This window comes from Triticum urartu, chromosome 2 (assembly GCF_003073215.2).
Source record: "Triticum urartu cultivar G1812 chromosome 2, Tu2.1, whole genome shotgun sequence".
Lineage (NCBI taxonomy): Eukaryota > Viridiplantae > Streptophyta > Magnoliopsida > Poales > Poaceae > Triticum > Triticum urartu.
Genome location: NC_053023.1, coordinates 721,560,643 through 721,579,697, shown reverse-complemented (window position 1 = coordinate 721,579,697; position 19,055 = coordinate 721,560,643).

Below are 19,055 nucleotides of genomic sequence, written 5' to 3'. Positions count from 1 at the left end.
ATGGTCAAATTTTACAGTACCAAAATCTTGTTCAAGTTGATTAAACAGAAAGAGGGTTTCGAGACGAAGATCTAGGCGCTTGAATCGCCTGATTCCGATAAATGAGCGAAAAGATAAACTAAAACGAAAACCGGATCAGAAATCGCGATCGGAAATAATCACGGAAAATCCGAGAAAAAGAAAAACTGATGAACAGGCTAACGAACGAACGTTCGCTGTCTGCGGCTAACGAGTGAACACCGTTCGTTAAAATGAACGTACGGACGAACATCCGCTAAGTAACTAAACCGAGAAAACCGGTGAAGCAATCTATTCTAAAAAAACCTTAGGTTTTTTTTAAGAAAAACCAAACGACGAGATCGGATCGGACGGTGGCGGCTCCGGCGGCTCGGCGTGGGCTTGCGGGGCGGCGGCGGGAAGGCGCGGCGGCGGCGCTGCGGGCGGCGAGGCGAGGCGCGGCGGCTGCTGTGGCGTGCGGCGGGCGGTGGTGGTGATTCGAGGCGGCGGCGGCGGGGTATTTAAGAGGGGGGCTGCGGGGCGGCTTGGGGAATGGGCAAGGCGGCGGTGGGGACGGAGTCCCGGTCGGACTCAGCGACGGCGGCGTGGCGGTCGCGGTCTCCTGGAGGGAGACGGCGGCGCGGGGCGGTTGGGCCGGCTTGGCTCGGTTGGGCTTCGGCCTAGCCGGGCGCTGGAGAATTTTTTTAATGTGCCGTCGAAAAAAAATCCTTGAAAAATAAATAAAAATCTAAAATGCCAAAACAAATTTTCACCATCTAAATAAAATGCAATTTTTTTGGCCAAAACAAATAAAAATCTAAAAATGCGAAAACAAATTTTCACCGTCTAAATAAAAATGCCAAAATATTTAGAACAAGATGAACATTTTCTTGACCCTAAAATGCAATTTTGAAAACGTGCAATTTTTCTAATGCAAATAAAATAGCAATAAAATACGAATAAAATAAAATATTTGATTTCAATATTTTTCCTCCAATATTTCATTTATTTTGGAGAATTCATATTATCTCCTCTCATATATTTTAACATGAAATATTTTCGGAGAGAAAAACAATTAAAACCAAAAATCCTCGTTTCAATATTTGCTAAAATCTCAAATATGAAAACAATCAAATCCCCAACTCTCTCTCCGAGGGTCCTTGAGTTGCTTAGGATTTCGGGGATCAGGCCAAAATGCAATAAAATATGATATGCAAGGATGACCTAATGTATAACATTCCAAATTGAAAATTTGGGATGTTACATGGGAGAGGTCAAACAGAATGGCACTCCTAATTATGAACTTCTCCATCTCAACTGAGATTAAAGGGGTTGTTCCCGCTAATGAAAGTGCCGCTGAATATTTGAAATCAGTGGAAGAATAGTTTAAGGGCTCAAAGAAAGTGTATGCATATGAGCTTTTGCACAAGCTGATTGCAAAATATGAAGGGCACGGAAATGTGAGGGAGCATATTTTAAGTATGAGTAATGCCGTGGCAAAGCTTAAAACCATGAAGTGTGACTTGAGTGAAGAGCCTCTTGTGCTCCTAGTTTTTAGGTCACTACCCTCACAGTTCAATCCATTCAAGATAAACTATAATTCTCTTGAAATCAAATGGAAACTGCCTAAACTCATTGCACATTGCGTTCAGGAGGAAGAAAGAATTAAGAGTGAGAAGAAAGATCAAGCTTTCCATGTTAACTCTGGAAAGAGGATGCATGAGAACAATGCTCATAACAATAATGTGCCCAACGAAAAGTAGTTTTTCAAAAAGAATCCTCCAAAGGCTAAGCAATGCAATGAGGCAAGTTGTTCACGTTCACTCCTTCAGCTGCTGCTCCAGTTAATCTTACGAATGCCGCTAGAGAAAGAGTTTACAATTTTTGCAAGCATCCAAATCATGTCAAGATGGACTGTCCATGTTTTCTTAAGTGGCTGAAAAAGGGTAAGGATGAGATCACTCTTGTAGATAAATCTCTATATGTTGATTTTTCTGAATCTACATGATGGGTTGACTCAGGTGCGACTGTTCATGTCGCGCATTTTTTGCAGGGATTCCATATAAGCCACACCCTAAGTAGGAATTTGATTTCAGTTTCATGTTTAGATGATTTTGGTTTTCATTGTACCTTCGGGGAGAAACAATGTTTCTTAAAGTATTGTAATAAGGATGTTGGTCTCGCCATTCGATGAGGCAAACTTTATATGTTAAATATTTCCTGTTATCCTATGTGTGTGAATCTCTGTGAGGTGAATATGAATGAACACAATCATGAAAAGAATGGGGAGAAGTATCAATCCTTCTTCAAAACTGTGGCATCGTCGCTTGGGCCACATTTCGAGGGGGGGAATGGAACAATTGATTAAAGAAGAAATACTTCATCCTTTAGATTTCTCTATTGCAGGCAATTGTATTGACCGTATTAAGGGAAAATACGTTTAAACAATTAAGAAAGGAGCAGTAAGAGCCACAGCGGTCCCTGAACTTATTCATACTGACATATGCGGACCTTTTAAGATAAGTCTATGGATGGTTTTGATTCTTTCATTACCTTAATTGATGATTTCTCTCGCTATGGCTACATTTATCCTATACATGATCGATCCGAAGCTTTGGAAAAATTTAAGATTTATAAAGTCAAGGATGAAAATCAACTCAGCCTAAAGATCAAAGTAGTATGGTCTGATAGCGAGGGAGAATATTATGGCAGGCATGCTCCTTATGGGCAAATTCCAGGACCATTCACGAAATATTTTGCTGAAAATGAAATTATTGCCCAATATTCAATGCCTAGTGAACCTCAGCAAAATGGTGTTGCTGAGCGTCACAACCACACTCTTATGGATATGGTACGTAGCATGATTAGTCATGCAAACTTACCAGTAAGCCTTTGGATGGAGGCATTGAAAATAGCTGCCCACATCCTAAATCTTGCTCCAACTAAGTCAGCACCGAGTACGCCTTATGAGATGTGGGCGGGAAAGAAACCGAGCTTGAATTACTTGCGTGTGGGGGGCTGCCTAGCTGAAGCTAAAGTATTCAATCCACATATTAAGAAGTGATACGTCTCCAACGTATCTATAATTTTTGATTGTTCCATGCTATTATATTATCTGTTTTGTATGTTTTACATGCATTAATATGTTATTTTATATTATTTTTGGGACTAATCTATTAACCTAGAACCCAGTGCCAGTTCTTGTTTTTCCCTGTTTTTGAGTCTCGGAGAAAAGGAATACCAAACTAAGTCCAAACGGAATAAAATGTTCGCAATAATTTTTCTTGGACCAGAAGACAACTAGGAGACTTGGAGATGAAGTTGGAGGAGCCACGAGGCGGCTACAAGGACGAAGGGAGCGCCCAGGGGGTAGGGCGCGCCCCCACCTTTGTGGGCCCCTCGTGCACCTCCTGACCTAATTTTTTCGCCTATATATTCCCACATATCCCCAAACCACCAGAGGCATCCACGAAAACACTTTTCCACGCCCACAACCTTCTGTACCCGTGAGATCCCATCTAGGGACCTTTTCCGTCGCCCTACCAGAGGGGGATTCAATCACGGAGGGCTTCTACATCAACTCTATTGCCCTTCTGATGAAGCGTGAGTAGTTTACCTCAGACCTACGGGTCCGTAGCTAGTAGCTAGATGGCTTCTTCTCTCTCTTTAATTCTCAATACCATGTTCTCCTTGATGTTCTTGGAGATCTATCCGATGTAATACTCTTTTGCGGTGTGTTTGCTGAGATCCGATGAATTGTGGATTTATGATCAGGTTATCTATGAATATTATTTGAATCTTCTCTGAATTCTTTTATGCATGATTTGATATCTTTGTAATTCTCTTCGAACTATCGGTTTGGTTTGGCCAACTAGATTGGTTTTTCTTGCAATGGGAGAAGTGCTTAGCTTTGGGTTCAATCTTGCAGCGTCCTTTCCCAGTGACAGTAGGGGCAGCAAGGCATGTATTGTATTTGTTGCCATCGAGGATAAAAAGATGGGGTTTTCATCATATTGCTTGAGTTAATTCCTCTACATCATGTCATCTTACTTAATGCGTTACTCTGTTCTTCATAAACTTAATACTCTAGATGCAGGCAGCAGTCGGTCGATGTGTGGAGTAATAGTAGTAGATGCAGAATCGTTTTTGTCTACTTGACATGGACGTGATGCCTATATTCATGATCATTGCCTTAGATGTCATCATAACTTTGCGCTTTTCTATCAATTGCTCGGTAGTGATTTGTTCACCCACCGCATTATTTGCTATCTTGAGAGAAGCCTCTAGTGAAACCTATGGCCCCTGGGTCTATTTTCCATTATATTAGTTTACGATTTACTATTTTGCAATCTTTTACTTTCCGATCTCTAAATCAAAAATATCAAAATATTTACTTTACCTTTTATCTATCTCTATCAGATCTCACTTTTGCAAGTAACAGTGAAGGGATTAACAACCCCTTTATCATGTTGGGTACAAGTTGTTTGTTTGTTTGTGCAGGTATTCGGTGATTTGTGCATGGTCTCCTACTGGATTGATACTGTGGTTCTCAAACTGAGGGAAATACTTATCTCTACTTTGTTGCATCACCCTTTCATCTTCAAGGGAAAAACCAACGCAAGCTCAAGAAGTAGCAGGAAGAATTTTTGGTGTGGTTGCCGGGGAGATCTACGCCAAGTCAAGACATACCAAGTACCCATCATAAACTCTCATCTCTTGCATTACCTTATACGCCATTCGCCTCTTGTTTTCTTCTCCCCCACTTCTAAAACAATTTTTGAAAAGATTTGCCTTTTCTTCGCCCCTCTTCCGTTCATCTTCTTCGTTTACTTTTTGTGTGCTCGTTTGTTGGATTGCTTGCCTTGTCATGATGGCTCAAGAGAATACCACATTGTGTGACTTTACCAACACCAATAATGACGATTTTATTAATACTCCGATTGCTCCCGCTACTAATGCGGAATCGTGTGAAATTAATACCGCTTTGCTGAATCTTGTCATGAAAGATCAATTTTCTGGCCTTCCTAGTGAAGATGTCGCTTCCCATCTAAACAATTTCGTTGATTTGTGATATGAAAAAGAAAAAAGATGTGGATAATGAGATTGTTAAATTGAAGCTATTTCCTTTCTTGCTTCGAGATCGTGCTAAAACTTGGTTTTCATATTTTTCCTAAAAATATTATTGATACATGGAATAAGTGTAAAGATGCTATTATTTCCAAGTATTTTCCTCTCGCTAAGATCATCTCCCTTAGGAACGATATTATGAATTTTAAGCAACTTTATCATGAACATGTTGCACAATCTTGGGAGAGGATGAAATTGATGATACGAAATTTCCCTACTCATGGTTTGAATTTCTGGATGATTATACAAAAAAATTATGCCGGGATTGAATTTTGCTTCTAGAAATCTTTTAGATTCGTCTGCAGGAGGTACTTTTATGAAAAATACTTTATGAGAAGCTACTAAACTCCTAGATAATATTATGGTTAATTATTCTCAATGGCACACCGAAAGATCTTCCACTAGTAAAAAAGTGCATGCAATTGAAGAGATTAATGTTTTGAGTGGAAAGATGGATGAGCATATGAAATTATTTGCTAGCAAGAGTGCTCCTATTGATTCTAATGATATGCCTTTGTCTACTTTGATTGAAAATAAAAATGAATCTATGGATGTGAATTTTGTTGGTAGGAACAATTTTGGTAATAACGCGTATAGAGGCAATTTTAATCCTAGGCTGTTTCCTAGTAATTACTCTAATAATTATGGTAATTCCTACAACAATTCTTATGGAAATTATAATAAGACGCCCTCTGATTTTAAGAATAGTGTTAAAGAATTTATGAGTTCGCAAAAGAATTTTAATGCTTTGGTTGAAGAAAAATTGCTTAAGATTGATGATTTGGCTAGGAACGTGGATAGAATTTCTCTTAATGTTGATTCTTTGAAACTTACATCTATTCCACCCAAGCATGATATTAATGAGTCTCTCAAAGCTATGAGAATTTTGATTGACGAGTGCAAACGAAGAACTATTAAGATGCGTGCTAAACGAGATTGGTTTGTAAAAACATGTTCTTCTAGTTTCCGTGAAAATTATGATGAAGACCTTAAAGTGATTGATGTGACTCCTATTAAATCTTTGTTTTCCAATATAAATCTTCATAAATATGGGACTGAAGATGAGTCAACTTTAATTAAAAGTGTCGGGGTTTCTGATCCACGGACACCTATGGGACCGGCGGACCGGGTCCCTTTCGGTTCGGCAGGGGCGGAGGTCGCGCAAAGAGCAGATCGAGGCGAAGCACGTGGGCGGTTGGTCGTGCGAAGGGTAAATCGAGACGAAGCACGCAAGCGATTTACCCAGGTTCGGGCCGCACGAATGCGTAAGACCCTACTCCTGCTTTGTGGTTTTGGATTGATTCCTAGCTCGAGAGCGCCGAGTGCTACAGTACACACCGGCGACTAACAAGATCTAGCGTGAGTGTTGAAACTGGCCGTCCCCCCCTCACGTTGCACACGGGCCTCCTTTTATACTCAAGGGGTTACCGACATAGGGCAACGGAGGTAAAGGGCAAAAACGGAAAGGCGCCATAGTAGGGGCAGCTAGGTGCTGTAGCAGGCACAGCTACCTGCTACAGTGCTATCATACCTAACCCTGACGGCAGGGGACAAGGGCATTAAATGCCCGTCTGTGTCGCCTAAACAGTACCGAAAGGGGCTTGCTAGGGACGCCACCGTTTGCCTCGATGGTTATCTTGTCAGCGCCTGCTTGCCACCTCGCACCCCTAGCTGCACGGCCTCCCGCCACGTGTGCCTGGGAGGGGCCCCAGAGCGACACGTGGGCGGGTGTGCGGGCACGAAGTGGTGGCTTGTCGCGGCAAGCGTCTTGCCACGGTTGTTGTCTTGTCGTGCCCGGGAGCTTGTCGCTCACCGGGCCTTGCCGGGGCGCGTAGCGCGTCGCGGCGAGTTCTCTTGGTATGCCTGGGTTGGCCTTCCCGGCAAGCTCCTCTTGCCGGGGTCTTGTGATCTTCCCGGCAAGCTCCTCTTGCCGGGGTCTTGTCTTCTTCCCGGCAAGCTCCTCTTGCCGGGGTCTTGTCTTGAGTACTTTGTTCTTGAATGGTCTTCAAAGTAGCCGCGGAGGGTCTTGGCGGTCACCCGGCAAGCCTTGCCGCGGGGATGCTGCGACTGCCCGTGCACGAGTTCGGGGTACTAGGGTACCCCTACTCTAGTACACCGACAGGAGCCCCCGGGCCTGGGCCAGACACGGTGCCGAGCGCTGTTGGGCCAGGCCCAAAACAGTGCACGGGCACGCGCGGCCTAGGTCATGCCGCGTATCTCTCCGCTTCCACCGCGCCCCCTCCCCGATTGGCACGCGTCGAATGCGGCGTCGTGGGAGAGGTCGTGGGGGTTTCTTCGTCTGGGAATGCGGAACGTCCGCCCCTTCCCCCTTTATAAGCAGGGGAAACAGGGGTGGTTGGCTCACTCGCCTGTTGCCGTTCCCAATCTCAGAAATCTCCACCGCTCCCTCGCCCCCCTAAAGCTGAGAGAGAGAGTAGCGCTCCGCCCCCCGTCGCCACTTGCGCCGCCAACGCCCTCGACCTCTTCCACTACTTCCGCCATGGCCCCGAAGGCCGACAAGGGGAAGACCGGGAAGACGACCGAGGCGCAGCGGCTCGCAGCGCTGCGGAAGGGGCGGTCCGTTTTCCCCTCCAGGCTCGGCGCGAAGGAGCTGAGGGAGGACTATTCCCTATTCTGGTCGGCGGAGACGCGCGCGCATCCGCGTACGAAGGTACTCCCCGCCGCCGCTTGGAAAGAGGCTCCGAATGGATACCCCTTTTTTGCTCTGTTCTTCTACTGCGGGCTCTGCCCGCCTTTTTCTGATTTCTTCTACGACATCATGAATACCTATGGATTCCACCTCCTCGACTTCACCCCCATTGCCGTCCTGACAATGGCAGTTTTCGCACACCTCTGCGAAAACTTTGTCGGAGTCCTTCCCAATGTAGCCCTCTTCCGTCATTTCTTCACACCCCGGGTAGAGAGGGGAGAGCCTCTATCCGGCGGGATTGCCTGGATCTCAAGGGCCGGCAAGAAGGAGACCTATCTGGAGGGAGAGTTCCGCGGCAAGTGGGAGGAGTGGAGAGCGGATTGGTGCTGGATTGTCGAAGAGAATCCGCAGCCATTCACCACCCGGCGCCAAACCCCAGTAGTACGCGGCAGCGATTGGAGCGACCTGGCCCCGGAGGATGACAAGCTGAGAATTGCTGTCACCAGGATCCTGCGCCTCAGGCTTGCCGGGCTAACTGTCGGCGCCGTCGGCGCAGATTTCCTTCGCCGCCGCATCGCCCCCTTGCAGGAACGGGGGAGGCCTACTTGGGAGTTCAAGAATGCGGCAGATATCATGAGGCTGCGGCCGGGCCTCAACTACAACTTTACAGTCCTGGAGCTCAATGCGATGCTGCAGGAGCTGTTCAAATATGACCCCCAGCACCCCGAGGTCTTCAGGTTGCCGGGGGGCGTCGTGCCTTTGTGCAACAATTCCTCGCTCGATCGCATCCGTGCAATGATGCCGGAGTGCGACTCGCATGGAATTGTGGCAACTTGGCAGGAACCTGCCGACGAGGTCGTGCAGCAGTTCTTCAACGACTTGGTGGAAGTGGCAATCCACCCCGACGAGAAGGACGGCCTCACCCGCGACACCATTGGCGCGGAGATGGCGCGCATCGCCACCAGGCTGGAGGAGGCGGCGGCAGCCGCAGCCGCAGGCGAGTTTGGGTTCACCACGGCGGAGGCAGATGCAGCAGGAGTGGCAAGCCGCGCCGAGCGAGGGGAGCCTGCCGGCGAGAAGGAGCTTGCCGAGCGTGACGCCGAGCTGAGCGAGCCCGCCAAGGACACGAGCGGCTCGTTGCAGATCGACTCTTCTTCCTCCTCGTCCTCAGGCAGCCCACCAGGAGCAGAGCCTCCATCCCCACCAAGAAGGCGTCTCCGCAAGGCCTGTGACGTGGCGGAGCGGCAAACGGTTCAACAGTCACCACACTGCGTGACACGCTCGACCACGGCAAACACCGTTGCCGCGGGAGCGCCTCATGCTACGACGGAAACTGGAGCGGAGTCTAGCAAGACCACCGCTTCAGTCCCTGCCGCCGCTTACGCCGCGCCAACAGCCGGAGCGGGGTCGTCTCGGACCGCCGCCGCCCCCGCCAAGCGGCCGAGGGAAGCTTCTCCTCCGCCTCCTCGCGCCGGACGTGGGCCAGGCTTTGACTTCTCCGCGTTAAGCTCCGACGAGGAGGAAGAGGGAGAGTAAGCTTCTCTTGTTGTTCTTGCATTTCTTCAGTTTTTGCTGTTGGTCTTGTTTCTCACTTGCTTTTCCCCTGGGTCTGTCCCTCTTTAGGTCTCTGGCCCAGAGAGCGGCAAAGAGAGCTAAGGCCCCGGCGATCATCGTCGAGGACGAGCCCACTACGACAACAGGTGGCGCGCCCGAGACAATCTTGCCGGAGCTGGCGACTTTCCTCCATGGCAGCCCCCAGCGTAAGCGTGTGAATTACTTTCCACGGCGAGGCGTGCATGGGTACTTGTCTTTGATGGTATCTGCTTGTTGACTTGTGTAGGAGCCGAGCAGCCCCACCAGGAGTCAAGGGAGAGTTCTTCGATGAGGGAAAGTCCCCCGACGAGGGAGGACTCTCCGGCAAGGGAAGGCTCCCCGGTAATGGAGAAGTCTCCGGCAAGGGAGGGTTCCCTGGCGAGGGACAGCACCAGCGGCCCTCCGACAGCGGAGGCCACGACTGCGGAGCCCGGCGCAGGTACTCCTCCTGCCTCACAACTTCTCTCGGGTTTTTCTTCCCTTGATCTTCTTGAATTTTTGCTGGATTTTACTTGACTCTTCTCCCCTTGCCGGCCGTCAGACCCGTCTGCTGCGGAGCGGATGGAGATCGAGGTCGCCGCCGAGGACGTAGCCGGTGGTGGCGACGCCGCCGGTGCGGAGGCCGCCAAGGCAGACACCGTGGCAACTGGCGAGGGGCCCGGCGATCGCACTGACGGCCCTGAGGCCGCAGGAGCGCCAGGCGCTACACCGACTGCCGATCCTTCCGCCGCTGCCGCAGCGCCAGGCTCCGGGGAGCCCCAGCCAGGCGTCTACCTGAAGGCCGGCAACGACGTCTTCATTAACCTTCACTGGGCATCAAGCTCCAGAGCGCCGGTCGAGGGGGAGATCTTCGACGGAGAAGTGCTCGCCTCCGCGGGGCTGAAGCTGGCCGACGCGCCAAGCAGCACCAGCAACGAGCCCGAAGAAGAGCGGCTGCTGCGCCGGTTGATGTCGCTCTACCGCGCGCGACAAGCCAAGCTGGAGTCCCGCGAGGCGCTTGTCGCGAAGGCGGGAGCTGACAGCGAAAGGCGCGCGGAGGAGCTCGGGGGTTTCCACCGGGATGCCGTCCGATCTCTGGCGGAGGAGCGGGAGCAGCTTGCTGAAGCGCGGAAGGCCTTTCTCCTCGAGAAGGCCGAACCCAAAGAGCTGCAGCGACTCGCCGCTGTGAAGCTAGCTGCGGAGGAGGGCGAGCTGGCGCAGCGGAGGGTCAACCTCGACGCTCACGAGGAGGAGCTTGCCGCGCGCGAGGAGAAGCTCGGCGGAGCCCTCAAGCAAGCGGAGGACACTGCCGCCGCCTCCGAGGCCGCCAAGGAGGAGTTGAAGACGAAGATGACGCGGCTGGAGGCCGATCTCTTCGAGAAGGGCCAGGAGCTCAGCGTCGCCAAGGCCTCCAACGCGGATCTTGAGTTGAAGCTGACCGCTTTGACCAAGGCGCTGGACGGCGCCAAGGAGCGGGAGGCGGCCCTGAAGAAGGAGATCGAAGCCGACAAGGCGTTGCTGGAGAGTGTTGCCACCACCCAAAACGCCTTTAGGGATACGGTGGAGCACTGGACGGAGAGCCTTGCGAACGCCGCCGGGGACATCGACAAGGAGCTGGCGCAGCTGGGGGTGGTAGACTTCGGGTACTCCTCCGACGAGAACCTCCAGCCCAGCGCCAAGCTCACTCTGTTCTTCAAGGGCGTGGCGACGGCCCTCCAGCGACTCCGAGATAGGATCCCGAAGCAGCTGGCTGACGAGTCGCGCGAGATCTGTGCGGGAGCCCTTCAGAAGGTGTTGATGAAGGTGGCCTTCCGCAATCCGGGCCTCCGCCTCAACAACGTCCTCAGACCCTTGCCGCCTGATATCGATCAGGAGGAGCTCAAGGCCCTTGTCGCACCCATTGTGGACAAGGTGGGCGGGATCAAGAGGGTTGAGGGCGACCGCGTTAACTAGGCCGTCTGCTTCCTTCTTTCCTTGTCGCTGCTAGCTATGTCATAGAAAGCATCTGTTAGAGCTACAACAAGCTATTTTGTAATATAACTTTCTTATGGGTAGTGATTGCTATGTTATTCCCCTCGACTTGATTCCTTGCTTTGTATGTTTTCGCCCTACGCTTTTAGGGAACTTGCCGGTGCAGGCACCCGAGCCGCGAGCGCTGAGTGCGGAACGTCGGCAGCCCGCTGGCGGTGCCGCTACCGGCAAGAAACCTTGTCGTAACTAGCTGCAGCTAACTTAAGTTGCTGAGCGGGCTCGAAGCAAAGTAAGGGCGCGGCTAGTTAAGCAACTAGTCGCAGCTCACTTACGTTGTTGAGCAGGCTCAAAACAATGCAAGGGCGCGGCTAGTTAAGCAACTAGCCGCAGCTCACCTAATGTTGTTGAGCGAGCTCGAAACAACGCAAGGGCGCAGCTAGCTACGAGTTGGCTCCTCCACGCACAGGTTTTTCATACAAAGCGAGGCCGTTCAGGGGAGATAACTTAAAAATTGAAAATCTGGTTGCTCAAACTTTGGCAACTTATCTTTTCTGTTGTTTGCCTCCCGGCAAGGCGGAACTCTTGAACGACGACGCCTGGTCCATACCATCATCTTCTCCCTTCCCCCCCCCCCCCCCCCCCCAGCAAACTTGTGCGCGAGGGAGCCTTCCTTTCCTTGTGAAAAAGAAGGAAGAGAAAATAAAGATATGGAGCCTTATGGCTCGTTATTGCTTACCGTGGAGCGGGTGCTGCACAAAGTGTCAGATCACATATGCCAGAAAATAGAGAGCATAAAATCGACAGATTGTGCGGGGCACACGAGCCGCGGGCGCTGAGTGCGGAACGTCAGCAGCCTGCTGGCGGTGCCGCTACCGGCCAGAGACCTTGTCGCAACTAGCTGCAGCTCACTTAAGTTGCTGAGCGGGCTCGAAGCAAAGTAAGGGCGCGGCTAGTTAAGCAACTAGTCGTGGCTCACTTACGTTGTTGAGCAGCCTCGAAACAATGCAAGGGCGCGGCTAGTTAAGCAACTAGCCGCAGCTCACCTAATGTTGTTGAGCGAGCTCGAAGCAACGCAAGGGCGCAGCTAGCTACGAGGTCTTGTACAAAGGATTACATGCAACAGCGGCAAGACTTGTACAAAAGCGCGGTTGTCGGACCGGCGGCGAACGGTGCGGGGGGCGGGATATGCTCGGACCCCTAACCACGTTAGAAGGAGCAGTATCTCGTCCAGGCGACCGTGTGTCGCCCGCGCCGGCAGATCTAGCTCGGAAGAACGCCGGATCTGAAGACGATGAAGATCTGGCCCGCGAGAACGCCGGATCTGGTTCACACAACTTCGACGCCCCCTACCTGGCGCGCCAGAGATGCCGGGGTTTCTGATCCACGGACACCTATGGGACCGGCGGACCGGGTCCCTTTCGGTTCGGCAGGGGCGGAGGTCGCGCAAAGAGCAGATCGAGGCGAAGCACGCGGGCGGTTGGTCGTGCGAAGGGTAAATCGAGACGAAGCACGTGAGCGATTTACCCAAGTTCGGGCCGCACGGATGCGTAAAACCCTACTCCTGCTTTGTGGTTTTGGATTGATTCCTAGCTCGAGAGCGCCGAGTGCTACAGTACACACCGGCGACTAACAAGATCTAGCGTGAGTTTTGAAACTGGCCGTCCCCCCCTCACGTTGCACACGGGCCTCCTTTTATACTCAAGGGGTTACCGACATAGGGCAACGGAGGTAAAGGGCAAAAACGGAAAGGCGCCGTAGTAGGGGCAGCTAGGTGCTGTAGCAGGCACAGCTACCTGCTACAGTGGTATCATACCTAACCCTGACGGCAGGGGACAAGGGCATTAAATGCCCGTCTGTGTCGCCTAAACAGTACCGAAAGGGGCTTGCTAGGGACGCCACCGTTTGCCTCGATGGTTATCTTGTCAGCGCCTGCTTGCCACCTCGCACCCCTAGCTGCACGGCCTCCCGCCACGTGTGCCTGGGAGGGGCCCCAGAGCAACACGTGGGCGGGTGTGCGGGCACGAAGTGGTGGCTTGTCGCGGCAAGCGTCTTGCCGCGGTTGTTGTCTTGTCGCGCCCGGGAGCTTGTCGCTCACCGGGCCTTGCCGGGGCGCGTAGCGCGTCACGGCGACTTCTCTTGGTATGCCTGGGTTGGCCTTCCCGGCAAGCTCCTCTTGCCGGGGTCTTGTGATCTTCCCGGCAAGCTCCTCTTGCCGGGGTCTTGTCTTCTTCCCGGCAAGCTCCTCTTGCCGGGGTCTTGTCTTGAGTGCTTTGTTCTTGAATGGTCTTCAAAGTAGCCGCGGAGGGTCTTGGCGGTCACCCGGCAAGCCTTGCCGCGGGGATGCTGCGACTGCCCGTGCACGAGTTCGGGGTACTAGGGTACCCCTACTCTAGTACACCGACAAAAAGGCGTCCCAATGATTTGGAGTTTTTAGATCTTGATGCAAAAATTGATGAAAGTAGGATTGGAGAGGTCAAAACTTTAGTTAGCAATGAACCCACTCTTTTGGATTTCAATGAATTTAATTGTGATAATTGTTATTTAATAGATTGTATTTCCATGTTGAATTCTCCTCATGATTATAATCAAAACAAAGCTTTTACTAAACATATCATTGATGCTATGATGTAATCATTTCAAGAAAAGCTTGAATTGGAAGTTTCTGTGCCTAGAAAACTTTATGCTGAGTGGGAACCTAGTATTAAGATAAACATTAAATATTATGAGTGACATTCTTTGTGTGATTTGGGTGTGTTTCCATGATTTCAAAAACTTTGTGTGATGTGTTAGGTTTCCATGAATTTGACGATTGTTGTTTAAATTTCATCTTGCGGGATTCCACTATTGAGAAACCTATGGGAATGATTAATGATGTTCTTATTGTTTCATAGAGGAATTATGTGCCCGTTTATTTCATTGTTCTTGATATAGATTGCAATCCTACACGTCTTATTATTCTTGGTAGACCTTTCCTTAGAACGATTAACGCATTTATTGATATGAAAGAAGGAAACATTAGATTTCATTTTCCATTAATGAATGGCATGGAACACTTTCCAAGAAAGAATATTAAATATCCATATGAATCTATCACGAGAGCTACTTATGGATTGCATACCAAAGATGACACTACCTAGATCTATTCATTTTTTATGCCTAGCTAGGGGCGTTAAACAATAATGCTAGTTGGGAGGCAACCCAATAATATTTTTGTTTTTGATTTTTAGGTTCTTTTTTGCCATAAATAATTCATCTAGCCTCTGGTTATATTTGGTTTTTGTGTTTTAGTTAGTGTTTGTGCCAAGTAACACCTTTGGGATAGCTTACGGTGATAGTTGATTTGATGTTGCTGAACAACAGAAACTTTTGCACTCAGGAAAACAAGTCTCATTTCTAACAAAAGCATGATAAAATACTGATTCTTTTTTCATAAGATTAATAAACAAATTTGTTAGGTTTTCCTAATTTTTCAGAATTTTGGAGTTATAGAAGTATTCAAGAGTTACATATTGCTACAGACTGTTCTATTTTTGACAGATTCTGTTTTCTATGTGTTGTTTGCTTATTTTGATGATTCTATGGGTAGTATCGGGGGTATGAACCATGGATAATTTAGAATATAGTAGCTATTACACCAATATAAATAAATAATGAGTTCACAAATGTACCAAAAGTGGTGATTTATTTTTCTTATACTAACGGAGCTTGTGAGATTTTCTGTTGAGTTTTGTGTTGTGAAGTTTTCAAGTTTTGGGTAAGGATTTCAAGGACTATGGAATAAGGAGTGGAAAGAGTCTAAGCTTGGGGATGCCCAAGGCACCCCAAGTTAATATTCAAGGACAACCAAGAGCCTAAGCTTGGGGATGCCCAAGGCACCCCAAGGTAATATTCAAGGACAACCAAGAGCCTAAGCTTGGCGATGCCCTAGAAGGCATCCCCTCTTTTGTCTTCGTCTGTCGGTAACTTTACTTGAGGCTATATTTTTATTCACCACGTGATATGTGTTTTACTTGGAGCGTCTTGTATGATTTGAGTCTTTTCTATTTATTTGCCACAATCATCCTTGTTGTATGCACCTTTTGAGGGGAACACGCATGATTCGTGATTTATTAGAATACTCTATGTGCTTCACTTATATCTTTTGAGCTAGGCAATTTTGCTCTAGTGCTTCACTTATATCTTTTTAGAGCACGGTAGTGGTTTTATTTTATAGAAATTGTTGAAATCTCATGCTTCACCTATATTATTTCGAGAGTCTTTAAACAACATGGTAATATGCTTTGGTTATAAAATTAGTCCTAATATGATATGCATCCAAGAGGGATATAATAAAAACTTTCATATAAAGTGCATTGAATACTATGAGATGTTTGATACCTTATGATTGTTTTGAGATGTAATTATGGTGATATTAGAGTCATGCTTGTGAGTAGTTATGAATTTGAGAAATACTTTTGTTAAGTATTGTGAGTCCTGTAGCATGCACGTATGGTGAACCGTTATGTAATGAAGTTGGAGCATGAGATATTTTTTATTGTCTTCGTTATGAGTGGCGGTCGGGGACAAGCGATGGTCTTTTTCTACGAATCTATCCCCTAGGAGCATGCGTGTAGTACTTTGTTTCGGTGACTAATAGATTTTTGCAATAAGTATGTGAGTTCTTTATGACTAATGTTGAGTCCATGAATTATACGCACTCTCACCCTTCCACCATTGCTAGCCTCTCTAGTGCCACACAACTTTCACCGGTACCATAAACCCACCATATACCTTCCTCAAAACAGCCACCATACCTACCTATTATGGCATTTCCATAGCCATTCCGAGATATATTGCCATGCAAATTTCCACCGTTCCATTTGTTATGACACGTTCCATCATTGTCATATTGCTTTGCATGATCATGTAGTTAACATCCTATTTGTGGCAAAGCCACCTTTCATCATTTTTTATACATGTCGCTCTTGAGTCATTGCACATCCCGGTACACCGCCGGAGGCATTTATATAGAGTCATATTTTGTTCTAGTATCGAGCTGTAAGTTTTGAGTTGTAAGTAAATAAAAGTGTGATGATCTTCATTATTAGAGCATTGTCCCATGTGTGGAAATAAAAAATGGAGAGAAGATCAAAATAAAAAAGGAGAAGGCCCAAAAAAAGAAAAAATGAGAGAAAAAGAGAGAAGGGGCAATGTTACTATCCTTTTTCCACAGTTGTGCTTCAAAGTAGCACCATGATCTTCGTGATAGAGAGGCTCCTATGTTGTCACTTTCATATACTAGTGGGAATTTTTAATTATAGAACTTGGCTTGTATATCGCAACAATGTGCTTCCTCAAATGCCCTAGGTCTTTATGAGCAAGCAAGTTGGATGCACATCCACTAAGTTTCTTTTTAAGCTTTCATAAACTTATAGCTCTAGTGCATTCGTTGCATGGCAATGCCTACTCACTCACATTGATATCTATTGATGGGCATCTCCATAGCCCGTTGATATGCCTAGTTGATGTGAGACTATCTCCCTCTTTTTGTCTTCTCTACAACCACCTTTTATTCCACCAATAGTACTATCTCCATGGCTCACGCTCATGTCTTGTGTGCAAGTTGAAAAGGTTTGAGAACATCAAAACTATGAAACAATTGCTTGGCTTGTCATTGGGGATGTGTATGATTTGAATATTTTGTGTGATGAAGATGGAGCATAACCAGACTATATGATTTTGTGGGGATAAGCTCTCTTTGGCCATGTTATTTTAGGAAGACATAATTGCCTTGTTAGTATGCTTGAAGTATTATTGTTTTTATGTCAATATTAAACTTTTGTTTTGAATCTTACGGATCTGAACATTCATACCACAATAAAGAAAATTACATGGATAAATATATTAAGTAGCATTCCACATCAAAAATTCTGTTTTTATCATTTACCTACTCGAGGACGAGCAGGAATTGAACTTGGGGATGCTTGATACATCTCCAACGTATCTATAATTTTCTATTGTTCCATGCTATTATATTATCTGTTTTGGATGTTTTACATACATTAATATGCTATTTTATATTATTTTTGGGACTAATCTATTAACCTAGAGCCCAGTGCTAGTTCTTGTTTTTCCCTGTTTTTAAGTTTTGCAGAAAAGGAATACCAAACGGAATAAAACCTTCGCGATGATTTTTCTTGGACCAGAAGACAACCAGGAGATTTGAAGATGAAGTCGGAGGAGCCATGAGGCGGCTAATGGGACGGAGGGCGCACCCCCACCATTGTGGGCCCCTCGCGCACCTCCTGACCTAATTCTTTAGCCTATATATTCCCACATATCCCCAAACCACCAGAGGCATCCACGAAAACACTTTTCAACCGCCACAACATTCTATACCCGTGAGATACCATCTAGGGACCTTTTCCGGCAGCCTGCCAGAGGGGGATTTGATCATGGAGGGCTTCTACATCACCTCTATTGACCTTCCGATGAAGCGTGAGTAGTTTACCTCAGACCTACGGGTCCACAGCTAGTAGCTAGATGTCTTCTTCTCTCTCTTTGATTCTCAATACCTTGTTCTCCTCGATGTTCTTGGAGATCTATCCGATGTAATACTCTTTTGCGGTGTGTTTGCCGAGATCCGACGAATTGTGGATTTATGATCAGGTTATGTATGAATATTATTTGAATCTTCTCTGAATTATTCTATGCATGATTTGATATCTTTGTAATTCTCTTAGAACTATCGGTTTGGTTTGGCCAACTAGATTGGTTTTTCTTGCAATGGGAGAAGTGCTTAGCTTTGGGTTCAATCTTGCGGTGTCCTTTCCCAGTGACAGTTGGGGCAGCAAGGCACGTATTGTATTGTTGCAATCGAGGTTAAAAAGATGGGTTTTTCATCATATTGCTTGATTTAATTCGTCTACATCATGTCATCTTACTTAATGTGTTACTCTGTTTTTCATGAACTTAATACTCTAGATGCAGACATGAGTTGGTCGATGTGTGGAGTAATAGTAGTAGATGCAGAATCGTTTCGGTCTACTTGACACGTACGTGATGCCTATATTCATGATCATTGCGTTAGATATCGTCATAACTTTGCGCTTTTCTATCAATTGCTCGGCAGTAATTTGTTCACCCACGGTATTATTTTCTATCTTGAGAGAAGCCTCTAGTGAAACCTATGGCCCCCGGGTCTATTTTCCATCATATTAGTTTCCGATTTACTATTTTGCAATCTTTTACTTTCCGATCTATAAATTAAAAATACCCAAAAAATTTACTTTACCGTTTATCTATCTCTATCATATCTCACTTTTGCAAGTAACCGTGAAGGGATTGATAACCACTTTATCGCGTTGGGTGCAAGTTGTTTGTTTGTTTGTGGAGGTATTCGGTGATTTGTGCGTGGTCTCCTGCTGGATTGATACCTTGGTTCTCAAACCGAGGGAAATACTTATCTCTACATTGCTGCATCACCCTTTCCTCGTCAAGAAAAAACCAATGCAAGCTCAAGAAGTAGCAAGAAGTTAGACCAAAAGACAGTAAGTTGGTTTTTCATTGGGTACCTTCACAGAGGAAAAGTGAAGGAAATATGCCCAAGAGGCAATAATAAAGTTGTTATTTATATTTCCTTATATCATGATAAATTTTTATCATTCATGCTAGAATTGTATTAACCAGAAACTTAGTACATGTGTGAATACATAGACAAACAGAGTGTCACTAGTTTGCCTCTACTTGACTAGCTCGT